Raw genomic sequence first — 17,777 nt, 5'->3', positions numbered from 1 at the left:
ATTTTCTCCTATGAAATGGAGAAAATAAAAGAATTACCCTTTCTATCTTTAATATATATAAGTGGCAAAATATCTGATATAAAGCCAACACAAAACAATAAATAATTCATGTAGTCTATTGGTAATTGGCAATGGGAGATGGCAACCACATAAATGAAATGTATCTCTTTGCTATCATTTGCCCAATGTAATATATTTTATAGACACTAATGATACGCAAACAGTAAAGTTTAATGATGTTTTGAATGCTGATTATACCTAAAAGATGCTTCAAGTCATACAAATATTCCAGAAGTGATCACACAGTGAGCTATTTGTTGAAATAAACATTACAGGATGGCTTAAGGTCAATTCAATTAAATATATATGGAGATCTTTTTATAGTTGCATGAATCTCACTGTTGCTCAGTCATTTAAACCTGTTTACTTCTCAAATAAATCAGTTCTGGAAAGACAGTAAAATGGAGTGTGTCACCAATTAGTGCAACTGTCCCTCAAACTTAATTAACCTTTAATTCAATGAAAGGACACACCTGCAAGTTTCCATTTATTTGGGGAGAAGGGGAATGATGCTGCTATTTCCCAACGACTCTCTTAGGATGCAGGATCTTCTAAGCAGGTGCTTAGACCAAGTACATCTCTTATGTCAGAGAGATAGCAATTCATTAGACTAAAAGTAGATAAAATGGATTAATTAATGAAGCTACCCTTGAAAAAGTGTCGCTTTTTCTTTAAAACTCCAACTGTATTTTAGAGCACATTCACACTGTATTAAGAATTTAGGAAGAGTTTTTGTTACTACCCAAATTGTCACTTTATTAAATGGAGAGGTAGATACTGAATAACTAAGATAGACTAAGTTTTAGAAAGGGAGAGTGATTATGCCTGTTCATACCCAGACTAATTTTTTTATCCACCTTCTCTATGATCCATCATAACTTTGTGAAATAAAGATTGTTATATTTCAGTTAGCATAGAAAGAAATATCCATTTTTAATCAGCAAAACTGAATGATGTTGCTTCCCTGAACTGATCTGGGCAGGTTGCTTGTAATACTCAGGGTATTGTCATCCAGCTGCAGTTACAGTGACAGTCTGAATAAGAAGTGGGATTCTCAAAAGCCTTTCGCCAGATGGGAGATTTTATTTATTTCTGGCAACCAGATGCCACCAACTTCTCTTTCTGATGAGCCTGTTTACTTATTTTACATAGAGAGGCAGTGGCTGCTCTCAGGCATGTTTATTGAGAATTTCAGCTTCCAGCTGAACAAAAGAATCCTCACTTAATAACAGCTAATTAACACAAAACCAACATTCTTTTGTGATTTAAGAGAACCATTCAACTGGCTCTTTTCTCTGTTTCATTAGCAAACTCCCCTAACTATGGCTCTTCAGTGCTGATGGCAAATGTGAAGAAATGAAGGAGGCAACATCACCTGGTCTCACCTGCTTGACTCTGGAGACAATGCAGGGGCAGCCCAGAATGTGACTTGGCACAGTGTAGAGCTGGAAGGGGACCTGTTAGCCCACAGCAGCCCCAGCTAGAATCCCTGAGCCTTGGTATAGAGTCCTTAACAGAAGTCCTGAAATAATGGTTAAATTGTAGTATTGACAACATGATTAGTCTGAAAGCAGTCTCCCCTAGGGCAGGCTCTGGAATCTTAGGTTTCCTGTATTTTCTCAGAAGAACTCTACATCAGCCATTAAAAAATTTGTACCTTTTCTCCTTCCTCCACCTACCAAAGAAATGCTATGCAGAACCCCATGTAAAACCGATCAGAGCAGTGTAGCTCAGAAGGGTCTGGAGCTTCAGCTCTTTAGTATTTCCCCTCATATCCTTGGGCCCTATTGCTTCAAATGTTCCAACACGAAGCCAAAACTGCTTCATAAATTTGTTAGCTGTCCTAACACACCTTACAGTGAAACATCAGACCACCATGTGTGTCATCAAAGCACATAGTCCATGTTCCTTGACCCAAGCAAAGACGAAGGCCGTCTAACCTCTCTACAGCTTGGTGTCCATCTATGAGATTAAGTCCTTGTTAAGATGTATCCTGTTATCACACAGATCCACATGTGTTATATATAATCATGGAAAATAAGAGCCTATTTCAGTAAGTTAGGCCATAGGACATGTGCTGAATTCTTAACATTGTTTCTCTCACTGCATATGTGCATTCAGATTCTATGAATGATCCCACAGGGAACATGGAGCTTAATTATCTGTAACAAAGTTAACACATTTATATGAAAATGGCTCTAAAATCAAAAGCCATATAAAAGAATGACATCATAGCCTTTCCACATTTAAGGTAGCAATGGTGGCTCATGCAGTCCCTACCACAAGAAGGCTGTGGAGTCAACCAGATCTCAGTTTGTTTTGGGGTTTTGTTACTCATTGGGAAGTTACTAAATCTCTTTAAGCTTTGGCTCCTCCTGTATGAAGTAGAATATATAAATAGTGCCTACACAGAGGGCTATTATGAGGATTGCATATAAAGCCCTCAGCATAATTTCTAAGACATAGAACATATTATAAATGTTTGCTATTTTAATTATTACTAAAATTATTTTATTATTGATAATACAATTCTACTTTAGCAGTTTATGGGGTAGGTTACTGTATTAATTTCCTAGTACCATTATAACAAATTACCTCAAATTCAGTGGCTTATAGCAACACAGATTTTTTTCTTCTACAGTTCTGGAGCTCAGAAGTCCAAATTCAGTCTGACTGGGCTAAAGTCAAGGTGTCATCAATGCTGGTTTCTTCTTTAGGCTCTTGGGGAGAAACAGTCTCTGCCTTTTCTACCTTCTGGAAGGTGACTGCATTTCTTGATTGCCATCTTCAAAGCCAGAAGTGTAGCAGCTTTCAATCTCAGTCTGTGTCTCTGTCTCTCTGTCTTTCTCCTCCCATTATCCTCCCATTATCAAATCACCTTCTCTGTCTTTGATCTTGCCTCCTCTTGTGAATATCCTTGTGATTATATCCAGCCTACAGAATAATATCCCCATTTCAAGATCTGCAAAATCCCTTTTTTAATTAATTAATTATTTCTTTTATAGTTTATTATCAAGTTGGTTTTCATATAACACCCAGTGCTCATCTCAACAAGTTCCCTCCTTCATGCCCATCACCCCTTTTCCCCTCTCCCCCACCCCCATCAACCCTCAGTTTGTTCTCAGTATTTAAGAGTCTCTTATGGTTTGCCTCCTCCTCTCTCCTTAACTATTTTTCCCCTTCCCCTCCCCAACAGTCCTCTTTTAAGTTTCTCCTCTTCCACATATGGATGAAAACATATGGTATTTGTCCTTCTCTGCCTGACTCATTTCACTCAACATAACATCCTCGAGTTCCATCCACGTTGCTACACATGGCAACATTTCATTCTTTCTCATTGCCATGTAGTATTCCATTGTATAGATGAACCACATCTTCTTGATCCATTCATCAGGTGATGGACACTTAGGCTCTTTCCATGTTTTGGCTATTGTGGAGAGTGCTGCTATGAACATTGGGGTACATGTGCCTCTATGCATCAGCACTCCTGTATCCCTTGGGTAAATTCCTAGCAGTGCTATTGCTGGGTCATAGGGGAGTTCTGTTGTTAATTTTTTGAGGAACCTCCACACTGTTTTCCAGAGGGGCTGTACCCGTTTACATTCCCACCAACAGTGTAGGAGGGTGCCCGTTTCTCCACATCCTCGCCAGCATCTAGAGTCCTCTGATTTGTTCTTTTTAGCCACTCTGACCTTCAAGAGGTGGTACCTCAGTGTGGTTTTGATTTGTATTTCCCTGATGAGGAGGGATGCTGACCATCATTTCGTGTGTCTGTAGGCCATCTGGATGTCCTCTATGGAGAAGTGTCTGTTCGTGTCTTCTGCCCATTTCTTCACTGGATTCTTTGTTTTTCAGGTGTGGAGTTTGGTGAGTTCCTTATAGATTTTGGATACTAGCCCTTTATCTGATATGACATTTGAAATGATCTTTTCCCATTCCTTCAACTGTCTATTAGTTTTATTGTTTCCTTTGCTATGCAGAAGCTTTTTATCTTGATGAGGTCCCAATAGTACATTTTTGCTCTTGTTTCCCTTGCCTTTGGAGATGTGTTGAGTAAGGAATTGCTGTGGCTGAGGTCAAGGAGGTTTTTTCCTGCTTTCTCCTCTAGGGTTTTGATGGTTTCCTGTCTCACATTTAGGTCCTTCACCCGTTTTGAGTTTATTTTTGTGTGTGGTGTAAGAAAGTGGTCTAGGTTCATTCTGTGCAAAATCCCTTTTGAATATAAGCAAACATATTTATATGTTTCCAGGATGAGGGCCTTGACGTGTTTAGGTGGCCAGTATCCAACCTACCACTATAACTGTGACCCATGAGTTTATCTGTCCAGTTATGTGACCCATGTCTCAATACTCCCAGCTAAGTTTTTATTCTGATTTAGTATTCTATGTCTTGTTGCAGACCTAGTCTTGTTTTAATTTGAAAACAGGTTCATAGGTTTTTGTTGTTATTTTTAAATTAACAAAAGTAATAAATGTGCATAATTTTATTATAGAGAAAAATGTGAAAGTTCCTTTTCCCCATTCTTTCCCCAGTTGTAACCACACTAATGAATTCATGGCCAGCCTTCTTGTGTTGTTCTATGTATTTACATAATTATTACATTTCATATAAATGTCTATTTATCTTTTTTGATCTTTATTTTTTACATAAGTTGGATATTACTATAAGTATTGTTCTGTCGCTGTTTTACCTGCTTACCAATATTGTCATTTTTAATACAGAATATAGAGTTCCACTGACTAGATATATTCATATTCTCAACTGTGTTTTTCAGGTAGAGATTTCTATTCCAGCTTTGTGCTATCACCTTAACACTGATAAATAGATGTCTTCGTGCACATGTGGATGAATTTATAATGGTAGATCTTTAGAAGTGACAATTTCTAAATTGTGTGTGTATTTACATGTGTATTTTAATTCTAAAGTCTAAAATTTTGAAGGGTTAACCAATATACAATCTAACTGATGAGTGTATAAGACTGTATGAGTATAGGAGACTGATCATATCACTATGTCTTTGATTACAATTGCTATTCTCAGGTTTAGTCTGAATTTGATAGAAGTAAAATCATTCTTTACTATAGTTTTAATATGTTTCTTGAATTAGTAACATTGAAAAAATTTTAATACTTCTTTAGAAGGATGATTCAAATATGGATGTGCAAGGGAATCAATGATACCCTCTTTAACTGGCCAATAATAAGCCACATGGCAAGTCTTCACATATATTTCACAGCATTTTCCTATGGCCTGACTCCACATTATATAGCTTACATAGAGTTCTTCTGCAATTAATTCCTCAGTGAGCCATTCATTATTATTTTGTGTCTAACTACTTTTCTTGAAGTATGGTTATTTTGCTCGCCATCCTTCTTTAAACTAGTTTTGTTTGCCGGACAGGCTTGGGATAACCAAACTCACTGTTGCTTCATAATTGCTATCATTGTAGCTCTTATTTTCCCATTATTCTCATATTGGTTTGGGTTTCTCACTGATCATTTAAAAGTAATTAAGCTAGTCTACTACTAGGCACAATCTATGATGCCTAAAGTTTTACACATTAGTCTGTTTATATGTAAAATAACATTAGGCTGAAACTAATTTATCAATCTTCCATGGCTCTTAAGGTGATCGATGATCACTCTTACACAACTGGAATCAAGCCGCTAAAAAGAATGACAAAAAAGACATCTAATTTGCACTTGCTTAATGTTGGCGGAAGTGCAGTGGAATCTGGTGTACTTTTCCATCAATATCTCTTGAATGAGGTCATCTGGAAGTTCAGCCACACTGATTAGGTGACTTGTGTATATTCTTTGAATACAATCATGTTGTTAAGATTCAATTATGCTTCACTGATAAAACAAAAAATGGCAGTTATAACCTAAACTATTTTAGAACTGGAGTTTTCAACTACTTGAGCAAGTTTCTGCTTCTATTATGTTGTGGATGAAATTTTATACTATAAGCCAGTAACTGAACTTCAAATTATGTATGTAAAAAGCAAATGATGACCCTGATGTTGCACTCATAAACTCAGGATTCCATACTCAAGAACTTGAGGTGGTCAGGGAATAGTCTTCAGGGGAGCTGATATTTGAGTTGTTAGCAGAATGGTGAGAACAAAGTAGCCATGTTAGAGTTTGGGTCAGAGTATTCCTAGCAGAGGGACAGTACAGGCAAACATTCTAAGGCTGGAATGATCATAGTTGTTAAGAAGCAGAAAGAAGTTCAGATGCAGCCAGAGCACAGTGAGCATAGATGAAGGTGAACTAAGATGAGGGTGGTGAGCTTGGGTAGACAAAGTTGTAAGCACAATGGAATGCCTGAAGAGGGCTTTTAGATGAGGAGACATAGGATTCTATCTGCATTTTGGAAGGGTCAATTTGACTACTGTGCAGAGAAGGGACCACAAGAAGCTGTAGGGAGATGTATGTGAAAAAGATGATTATAGTTGGATTAGAGTGAGTCCAGTGGAGAGAGACAAACATGGAGAACCTAGAAAAATGTTAAAGGCAAAGTAGACGGTACTTGATTGTAGTGAGTAAGGAACAGAATCAATTGAAAGATGACTCCTGGAATTTTGGCTTAAACAAAAATTTGGGAAAACAGTGTGGCCATTTACAGAAATAAGGAGGATTCGTAAAGAGGAAGATTCATCTTTTGTGTTGAACATGTTAATTTTGAGGAGTCTGTCAGCTGCTGATATCAACTAAGCAATTAATAGCTAAAAGCAATACTTCATGAGGAGGTCTAGGCCAGAGTTGCAGAGTTTTAATTGTCAGCATACAGACAGCATTGAAAATCACAGTAAGAAGTGAAATTGAAATTCTAAAGGTAAATTGAAGGAGGCATTGAAAAGAAATGCAGGCACAGTGTAATTCCTGAGTCTGACTATATTTCTAGTAATAGGGGAAAGGAGATTAAAAAAAATAGGTAGAAAAAGTGAAATGTAGCAGGTGAAAAATGGGAAGAGAAAGTTTCACAGAATGCAGAAGTTAGGGGGAAAGTATGAGAGACCAAACAAGAGTACTTAAGAGATGAGTACTGGAAAGCACACATATGAATAGCAATAGAGTGGTAGATGTGATATTGACCAGAGCAACTTTAATTGCTTGATGAGGGCTAACTTTTCATTGGTGTGTATGGGAGAGTAATTGGGATGTGAGGCAGTAGAAAAATCATTTGTAGAAAAAGTTATTCCAAAACTTTAGAAAGAGAAGTAGAGAAATGGTGGAGTAGCTAGAAAAAGATATGGAGGCAAGGAAGCTGTATTTAAATGTGGGAAATTCTAGAGTAAGTGTCTCCAGTTACATCAATTGTCCAATAGAAACAGAGTGATAATGGAGGAGAGGAGACAACCAGCAGGGTAAAGCCCTCAAAAAGGTGAGCTAGGATATGATAGAGGGAACATGTGAAGGCATCAACCTTTGCCAGGCATTTCTCCTTTGAAAGAAGAGGAGGTAGAATATGGGAGAAGATTTAGGTTACATTTATAGATTTGGCCGTGAGAATATATAGCATATCTCTTTACAAGGCCCTCAATATTTCAGTTGTATATAATGCAACTAAAAATGGAAAAAGGATTATAAGTGGCAGGAAATTAGGAAGGAAGAGGTGTGAAATATTTTTTTTGCTGAGAGTAGGATAATACCTTTACTTGAAGAAACAGTATAGGTTTTCCAGTATTGAGAACCAGTTTGCAATTCAAGATCATGAATTTGTGATAAACCCAATCTGGCCAGTTTCAAGATTTTTCTTGCAAAACTTTACTGCAAGAGTCTGTACACAAAGAAGATAAGTGTTTAAATTGCAGCTTGTAGAATTTCTGGCTGAGTATAATGGAAGAATAAAAGGTTTACAAGTGGCTAAATGAGTACTTATGTTGATAGATCTTTAAATTGAAGCTGGAATAAGAGGTTGTGAGGTCTAGAGTAACTGGTAGCCACTGGTTTGAGGGTCTAGAAGAGATTGAAGCATTGCTTCCATGAGACTGTTAGACAAAACAAGCAGTAACAATAGGACATTTGTGTTTTGAAACCTAGGATGTAGCTATGGCTGATGTGCAGTGACGGAAATGGATCCTTTAATATTGCAATTAAAATCCTGTCATTCAAAAATGTATTCAAAAAAATACATTTTCAGTGCTTCCTGTGAGCAGTGTACTGTTTTATGCTACAGGTTTATAGCAGTGAACAGGACAGACAAAAAGTCCCTGCACCAATAGATTTTACATTCTAGTGGATAAAAGAGATGACAAACCAAAACATACTTATAATGAAGTGTCAAGCGTGACAAATGACAGGGACTGAAAAAGGAGAGGAAGCCAGAGGCCTGTTCAGATAGAAGGCCTCGTCAGTCATGATGAAAGGTTTGAGTTTTTTCCTTAGTGTGGTAGGTTGTCACTGGTAGATTTTGAGAGGCTTGTGTATATGTGGTGTCAGGGTTGGGAAGACATCAGATTTACATTTGTAAGTAGATCACTAGGCCTACTATCTGGAAAGTAGACCTTTTGTGGTCAAAGGAAGAGACCTGCTCAGAAGCTTCTGCACTACACAGGCAAGAGTTCAAAGTTTAACCCTATGTGAGAGCACAGCTATGGCAGAGGTAAGCAAAAGAAGTTGAATTCAGGGAAGATCTCGAAGTGGGATGTCGAATTGTTAGGTTCTTGAGCAATAGTGTTTGAGCAGTGGTTTTTTGTGATCTCAGCTCATTCAACCCCAAGAGACTACTTCTGCACTGATAGTCTTGCATGGTCAAAATTCAAATTTGGCAACTATATTCGCATTTATGATTGCATTTAATTATTGCAACAGTTTTATGAGGTAGGTTTCATTACCCATCTTGCAAGTTACTATGCATCATGGACCATGTGGGTTACTTAAAAAGAAGCATTCATTTTATAGATACAAAGAGAATACTATGCTTGTTCTCTATTATATATCTTTATTTGACTTAATAGCAGCCTTGAATTGAATTCTGTCTGTTTTAAGAAATGCACAAGAGAGTGTACACATTTTTGGTTAAAAAATCACAACAGTCTATATAGTTGAATTCCCTAAGAATATCAAGAGACAAATATGTCTCTATTTAAAACTTCACAAAATGTTTTCTACCACAGAAAGACACTGCTTCTGTTTAACAGGTCAGAATTTCTGTACATTCAGTTCTTGAACTTGCTCCCAGATTGTAAGATCTATGAAAAACAAACAGTTGTAGTTCAGAAAAGTAATCTTGATTTGAAGTTACTTTTGTTTTTCTTATGCATTTAACACATGAAATTTTATCACAAAGCAATAACCATCATTGACTTCCTACTCTGTTTTCCCAAGCACTAGTCTTTTTACTGGCTGAGGCACAAGAACAATTAAGAGTACCCTGAGAGATTAATCAAAATGGGGTTGGAGTAAGCTCAAGGAACTGAGAAGTCAGGGTTTTAGAGAACTGCTCTTAAAAATATTACAATTAAAATCCTGTCAGGAGAGGTGTGATGAGGAGATTGTCATCCAAGTCCTCAAAAGACGTCAATAAGGGAAGAGAATTAACAAAGAGGTCAGTGGAAGCCAGTGATGATGAGAGCAAAGTTAAATGCTAGCCCATCATTAGACTTCAAGGTAGTAAGAGCTTCGATGAGAGTAAGGAAAGGAAGTAAGGATATATAGTGTGTCTAGAAAGGAAGAAACTGCTTACTCCAATATGCAGGTGTGATCTTAAAGAATATGTGAAATAGGATTGCCTGAGTAGCTCACTTTCTTGAGGGTCTGACTCTTCTTTTGGCTCAGGTCATGATCTCATGGTTCATGAGATTGAGCCCCATGTCAGTCTCTGCACTGACAGCATGGAGCCTGCTTGGGATTCTCTCTCTCTCCATTTCTCTCTGCTCTTCCCCTGCTCCCACTCTCTCTTTCTAAAAAATAAAATAAATAAACATGAAAAAAAGAATTTGCGAAATAAACACATTCTACTTGATAGTAAGTATTCTCTAGGGATGGCCAGCATCAGTTGGAACAAGGTAGTAGAAGGAACTTTAAGAAAAAAGACTGGGGATATGAGAGAATGTGCTAGTCATAGAGAAGAATTTTAGAGGACACAAGGCAAATTGTTATTATCCTCCTTTACCACACTGAGGTAAACTGAAGCCCAGAAATTATCCTTTATTCAGAGTCACAGGGCTTTTAGGTGGCAATAAAATTTGGTTTCTTATACAGTTTTATGATTCCAAAACCAATGGTCTTTATAGGTGATATGAAGCTAACTTAGTGTATTTTCCAAGACCTGTGATTATTTACCATACTTTGGCCTACAAAGCATCACAACACAGACATGTAACAGTCCTTTTGATGGTAATATAAAGATGAATTCACTACCCCACTTATAAGATGTCTCAATGTCTTGATAGGTTTGTTGACTGCCTCTTAAAAAATTTGTTTACATGCTGGTCAGGGTGAATTCTGGGCTTTGATAGCTCTTAGTGCCTGCTTTAGGACGGATCTGGAAAAAAGCAAAGAAAAGATAGATTTGGTTGTTGAATAATGTTCGACCAGTTGCAGCATAGTTAAGGGCCAGCTACACACCCAGCTATGAAAACATGCTATGCAGAACCATGAAAAATAGAGTTTCATATCAGTAACAACTTTCTTGTATCAATCTTCATTCTTCCGTTTTGCTCTTCTTCTTTAACCATAAAATTATGGGAATGCTAATCCTTGACAGAGTGTAAAATCTAAATTTAACTTAAAAATTTTTTTTTACCTAGTCAAAAGGTGATCAATAGAGTGGATAGCGTTGCCTTAGCAACTAGCACATACAACCATCAGTAGAAATCCCTATGAACCTTGGGGCAAAGGTTTTCTGTGGTTCAGAATGTAAATTATTTTTAAAAATATAACTTTGGCCTCTTTCTACAACTATTTGAAAAAAATATATAGTAGCTCCGTATTTTAATAACTTTTTTTTAAATAGCAAGGCAGACAAAACAAAATATAACTTAAATGTCTTCAGAGGGGGATAATATTAAAACCCTGACTTACTTGAGAGGGATTCAGACATGTGATGGCAATTGAGTTTTGAATCTAAAACTCAAATGAGGGTTGATTATTTACAGCTAGTTGACCCTTTTTCCCTGCCCATCCCCAGCAGGTGAGAGATGTCTCTTTTCTGGAGAAACTAAATTCAAGATGCTGGGTAGTGGGGGGTCAGACTTACTGAAGATATAGGGATTAAGTGAAAATCTGCATAGGAATCATGAGACTTCCACAGTCATTCCTCATCCCTGCTCCAGGAACAGAGGCCAACAGGAATATGCCCTTCCAGTCATCAAAGCAAAAAAAATAAAATATTATTTTCGGGAGAGACTGCTCTAGAAAAATATATTTCTCACTTTTGAGATCTTCTGATGTTTGGAGTCACCTAAGGAAGAGGTCACTCTGTTAGATCACTTTACAATGCTATTTATCCATTAAAAAATCCTGCTTGCCTTGCACCTGGATCTCCCATAGGACCTTTAATGCTTCACTTGAATGAGAATTTAAAGGCAAGGGTTACAAGATAGTTCAAAAAACCTCTAAAATCAAGGCCAAAGTCTAAAATAAACAAGAAAAAATGACATGGAGAAAAAAGATAATTCAAGATAGACAAAAGCAAACTTTATAAAACTATTATTAATATGCTTACTTTGATAAAAATGAATAGTGCATCTATGAATGAGAATAAATTAAAATAGTGCAAATAAAATGTGGAAAATAAAAAAAGCACTCATGGAAATTAAAATTACTGATATTCAAGGGGCACCTGGGTGTCTCAGTTAAGTGTCCAGCTTTGGCTCAGGTCATGATCTCACAGTTTGTGAGTTCAAGCCCTGCATCAGGCTCTGTGCTGGCAGCTCAGAGCCTGGATCCTGCTTTGCATTCTGTTTCTCCCTCTTTCTCTGCTCCTCTCCTGCTCATGCTCTATCTCTGTCTCTCAAAAATAGGTAAACATTAAGTTTTTTTAAGATTACAGTCAAAATTAAAAATTTTTAATGTTAATTTATTTACTTTGAGACAGAGAGACTGTGCGTGGGGGAAAGGCAGAGAGAGAGAGAGAGAGAGAGAGAAAGAGAGAATCCCAAGCAGGCTCTGCACTACTAGTGTATTGTCCAAGACCTGCTATTATTTACCATGCTTTGGCCTGCAAAGCATTGCAACACAGACACCTAACAGTCCTTTTGATGATAATATAAAGAGGAATTTAGTCTGCACTACTAGTGCAGAGCCTGACCTAGGACTCAAGGTCATGAACCACAAGATCATGACATGAGCTGAAATGAAGAGTCAGACACCTAACCAGCTGAGCCACCCAGGCACCCCTGATTGTCAGAATTAAAAAAAAAAAAAAACAATAGAAGTCTCAGAAGATTTTCAAAATAATTCTCCTGAAATTAGAACAAAAACAAAGAAAGGGATAACAGGAAGAAAAATATTTTTTAAAATAAATATTTCTCTAGAATGTCCAGCAACCTCAAAAAAGAGTTTCCATAAGGAGAGAATAGCAAAACATGAAGATCATGCAGTTTTAAATGAATTACTTATGTAATAACTAATAAACTATTCTGTAATTGAAGGAGGGAATTTTTCAGATTTAAAGTGTTGTTTGCTCAAATCAGTGAATGAAAGACATGCATCAAACCACATCGTCTTGAGATCTTATAATAAAGAAAAAATAAGTAGAATAAAGGAAAAATGAGTAGAATATGGAAAAAATGAGCAGATCAAAAAAAATCCCCCAGAAAGAAAAGGTGGCATACAGTTAAACAGACGGAAATATGAACAGCCAATATGAACACAACATTCTGTAGTGAAATCTGGAAAAAACTTCAAGGATTCAAAACCAACCTTAGTATCTGATCCTGAGCCAAATTCTAAATTCTCTGTGCTCATTTTTATTACCTGTAATATGCAGATAATAATACCTTCTTGAGAGAATTAGGTGACATAATGCACAGAGGAAGTTCTCAATTAATATTAGATATTTTTGGAAGTTCTCAATTAATATTAGATATTTTTATATTAATAACATAATTAGGGGGTACCTGGGTGGCTCAGTCAGTTAAGCATCTGACTTCAGCTCAGGTCATGATCTCATGGTTTGTGGGTTCGAGCCCCGCGTCGGGCTCTGTGCTGACAGCTAGTTCAGAGCCTGGAACCTGCTTCAGGTTCTGTGGCTCCCTCTCTCTCTGGCCCTCCCCTGCTCACACTGTTTCTCTCTCTCTCTCTCTCAGAAATAAATAAAACATTAAAAAATTTTAAAAAATAACATGATTAGTATATTTTTCAACAAACAATTCTGACTGGAAAGAATTGTCTGGGAAACCATAGGTGTGAAAACAACGTTTAAACTATTATCAAATGAATAAGGACTACTGAACACGGGAAAATTATGGGAAAATATTGAAATGCTTAATTAGATATTTGAATATATAAAAAGCCACACATAATAATTGCAAATGTAATAATAAAAATATAAATTGGCAAGCTAAACTATAATTTTAACAATCATGTGATAAAGGGTAATATCATTAATTTATAAAGAACATTTTTAGTCAATAAAAATTCTGTTAATAGAAAATGGTCAAAACATCTGAACAAAAAATCATAGGAGAGATTAAAAAAATAAATATGTGAAACAATATTGCTGTAAAAGTAATTAAAGCTATACCACATGAAGAAATAATAGCGTTTTGACATTTTGGTCTAGGAATTTGGCAAATGACACCAATAACAACTCATTAACTTCCTAAGTATATCTTCATTATGCTTTATTCTTTGTTTAATATGTACCTTTACTTAACAAGTACTTTCTCAGGTAGGCTCTAGGCTTTATTAAGGTAGAGACCTTGAGTGTGTTGTTCAATCTGGCTTTCTCAGTCCCAGCCTCAGCTCCCTCAGGCCTATGTCGTAGGTAGGGAAGTCTATCCACAGGTCTTCTCTGGGCCTCTAACTGAAAAGCTGAGCTTCAGGGAAGGGTAGTGGGAGGGTTTAGTCCAAGGCAGAGTTTCTGGGAAACAAGGGTGATGGTGGCTGAAGGCTATTTGGGGGGCCCAGACCACTCCAGATGGTGAACAAATACACAGATATACATCAAAGCTAAGTAAGTAGAGGTGCCTGGGTGGCAGTTGGTTGGGCGTCCAACTCTTGATCCCAGCTCAGGTCATGATCTCACAGTTCATGAGTTCAAGCCCCACACTGGGTTCTGCAGTGATGGCATGGAGCCTTCTTGGGATTCTGTCTCTCTTTCTCTCTGCACTTCTCCGGCTTGTGCTTTCTCATTCTTTCTCTCTCTCTCTCTCCATCTCAAAATAAATAAACAAACTTAAAATTTTTTTAAAAGCTAGATAAGTATTTAATGACTGAGGAAATGCTATTTAGGGTGAGCAGCTATACAAGTAATGTGTGTGTGTGTGTGATTTTTAAAATAATTTGGCAATCTGTAAATTTATGTGTCAAGAGCCATTCATAATCTTTAACACAGAATTGTTTTTTGCTAAAATCTAGCCTAGAAAATCATACAATAATTGTTTATTTGTTAAGTGTGTTCACTTCAAGTTTTAATAATAATGAAAACATGGAAATCATTTATATGCCTAATAACAGGGGATATGTTATGCTAGGATGGAATATTGTGTAGCCATTAAAATCAACAATTTCAAAAACTACTGAATGGGAAAGTACTAATGACATGTTCAATGAAATTTGCAAAATGTGAAACTATACAGGGTAAGGCAAATGCTTAAAAGAACTTACATTTAATAAGGAACTGCACTAAATTTGTTAGTAGTAATTGTCCCTGAGTGTGGAATTATGGTACATTTAATTTCTATATTTTCTAAAACATTGTGAAACATTTTTTTAAAAAATTTGAGCCATATAATAAGCATTATTAAATCAGCAGGAGGCAGATAAAGACAGTAAGTTGTAAACATGTTTTGCACAGTATATGATTATTCCCTATGGGGATCATTGCCTTAGGTTTTAATTTGTTTTTGCTAGAAAGAAGAAACAAAAGTGTCCATAAAGAGATGGTAACTTGCCTGTCAGCAGCCCATTGCTTGAGTACCTCCAACTGAATACCTTTAGGAGAGAGAAGAATGGCTAATTTTCCACTCAGATTAACTAGCTCCTGGGACTGCTTACTGCCTGAGCAAAACCATCCTCTCTTATGGCTGGCACACTGGTACCTCTGGAGCTAAGGTGATCTGTCCACCATTACAAAGCATGACAGTTTCATGCACAACATAGATGAAGTAGTACAAGGTAATTCAAAGACAAATTTATATTCCAACAACTAAATAATTCCTCGAACCACCAGAGCCAGTTCTCTGGTTAATTTGTTGTGTAGGCTGTTGAGTCTCCAAATGTCATTAAATAGTTATAAAAGAATGTCATGTGTGAATAAGTTTGGTAAACAGTGGATTTCATTACTACAGCACTTCTGGGAGCCCTTCTTATACTAAAGAGCTTTGTAAATCTCAAAGATAGAAATATGATTTGCAGATTTTCTAAAACTTCATAGACTCTTGGGCCCATATTTTGCAATATTCTTCTTCTTTGGCATCAAAGATATTTAGGAAATGATGGCCTTGGTATTACCTGTAGAACTCTAAACCTAGATCTCCATCAGGAAAAGAGCTTAGCCTAAAATTTCTTAATCTGCCTTATATTGAAGACAGGTGTGTATTCATGTAGCTGTATGAGTACCAGAGTTATGCAAGGTAAAAAAATAAATAAATAAAACTTGGAGAGTGGGGGAAGATTGAAGTGTGTGGGCCCAGTGTGGAAAAGACATCAGTGCTATTAGAAAGTGGATTTGGATTAGTTGTAAATGTATATTACAAAGTCTATGGTAACCACTACAAAATGAAAAATAATTATAACTGACAGGCTAAGAAAGGAGAAAAAATGCAATCATGTAAAATGCTCAGTAAAACCACAAAAGGCAGAAAAGGATTGGAAGACAAAAATAGAAACAAAGAACAATGGAAGCAAAATAGAAGATAGTAATATATATGGTAAACATTAATCCAACCATATATCCGTCAACACTTTGAATGCCAGTGGTCTAAATGCAGCAATCAAAAGGTAGCAGTGGCTGGCTCTCAAGAAGTCAACAGACTTTAGTGAGGAAGCCAAAGAGGAGAACTCAGAAGATACAAGACTAGCATGAAGTGAATTGCCAAGTATACAATTCTATGAATTGCCATGAACAAGCCTTTGAAAGGTTTAGATGCATGATTGATTTTTATTTCCTATGGTATCTAACATTTATAATGAGATTATGAATTTACCAGTCCTATATCATGTCTCTACATTAGTTATTATGAAAAATAGCTAAATATTACAGTAATTAAATATATTTCCAACATTATTTTATGTCAAAATAGTAGTGAGAGTACAGTCTGGTCTTTGATAACAGCAAATATATTCCTTTCATAATTGGCCTTTGGTTTCTGTCTTATAACCTGTAATTTCCATCAATTTGATTTATCTGTAAAAAACTTTAAGTTTTAACAAAGACATGGCTTCTTATCAAAAATTAAAACTTTGCTTTGACCTCTAGGTCAAATTTGAGGTATTATGTTGATAAACATTCTTTGTTTTCAAGGTCTTTCTATGTAATATACTTCGGCAGGAAAAGAAGGCATTTGCTTCATGGAAGTGCTCCCTCTCTTTAATTAAAACTGAATTGGTTTATAAACATTGTTTCATCAAGAATGCAATATTAATAAATGAACTTGTGTGAGCAGTAAAGAGACAAGGTCTTATTCTGAGATTAGTTATATTTCGTAGGACAGTCAATTATCTTATTCATATGGCCCTACCAAGGAGTTAACTGCTACATATGTACTTTATCCCTAAAAGAGAGTCAATAACTATACCTAGGGATATCACATTATCAGAAGAGTACACATAGGCCACATCATTATGCTAACATTTTCCTTCACAGTCTACCCAAGTTCTGTCATGTCCATTAAAAAATGTCACTCAGGCAACCAGTAGGGGGAGGAGGTGATGGAGCCTTGGAGCTGAATATAAATAGTAGCTGATGCTAAGTATGGTTTAGAATTCAACATTTGAGACAATTGCATGTTGAGAGACATTTTAAAGAAAAATGGTGCTCATGTCCAGAAGAGAAGCATATCAATTTATCCAATGGAGATGAGCTCATGCTTATCCTAGATCTATAGACTCAGTGCCACCTAGTGGTTAATAACAAGTACAAGGCTGCATGGGAATCTTAACTCTGGCCACATTCCCAGTTCCATCAGAAAGAACTACTTCATAACATAGTGCAGTTCATAAAGAGCACTTATATTCATTCTTACTTTGTAGGATACTGTTTTGATTCATATACTCCATTGCTTCAATCTCTCCTGAATCTACAGCCACTAATTCCAAGCCATATTGTTTACTTTGGTATACCTGTTTCCATCATGCTAGCTGGCTTGTTTCATCACAAATTGAGTCCTATCTAGTGCCATTGTATCTTTAAAATAGACCCTTAGAGTCCTGTTAACAGCATAGACTCTGAACTTTGCTTAGAAAAACAAACTTTGCAATTTATTCACATTTTAATTCCAGCTCTAAAACTGACTCATTATATGGCTGTGAACAAATTATTTAACTTCTCTGAGCCTTATTTCCCCAAATCTTAAAATAGAATCAATAACTATCTCTTAATGC

This window comes from Crocuta crocuta, unplaced genomic scaffold, assembly GCF_008692635.1.
Source record: "Crocuta crocuta isolate KB4526 unplaced genomic scaffold, BGI_CrCroc_1.0 scaffold26, whole genome shotgun sequence".
In the NCBI taxonomy this organism is placed as follows: domain Eukaryota; kingdom Metazoa; phylum Chordata; class Mammalia; order Carnivora; family Hyaenidae; genus Crocuta; species Crocuta crocuta.
Note: the sequence above shows the minus strand (reverse complement) of the source record.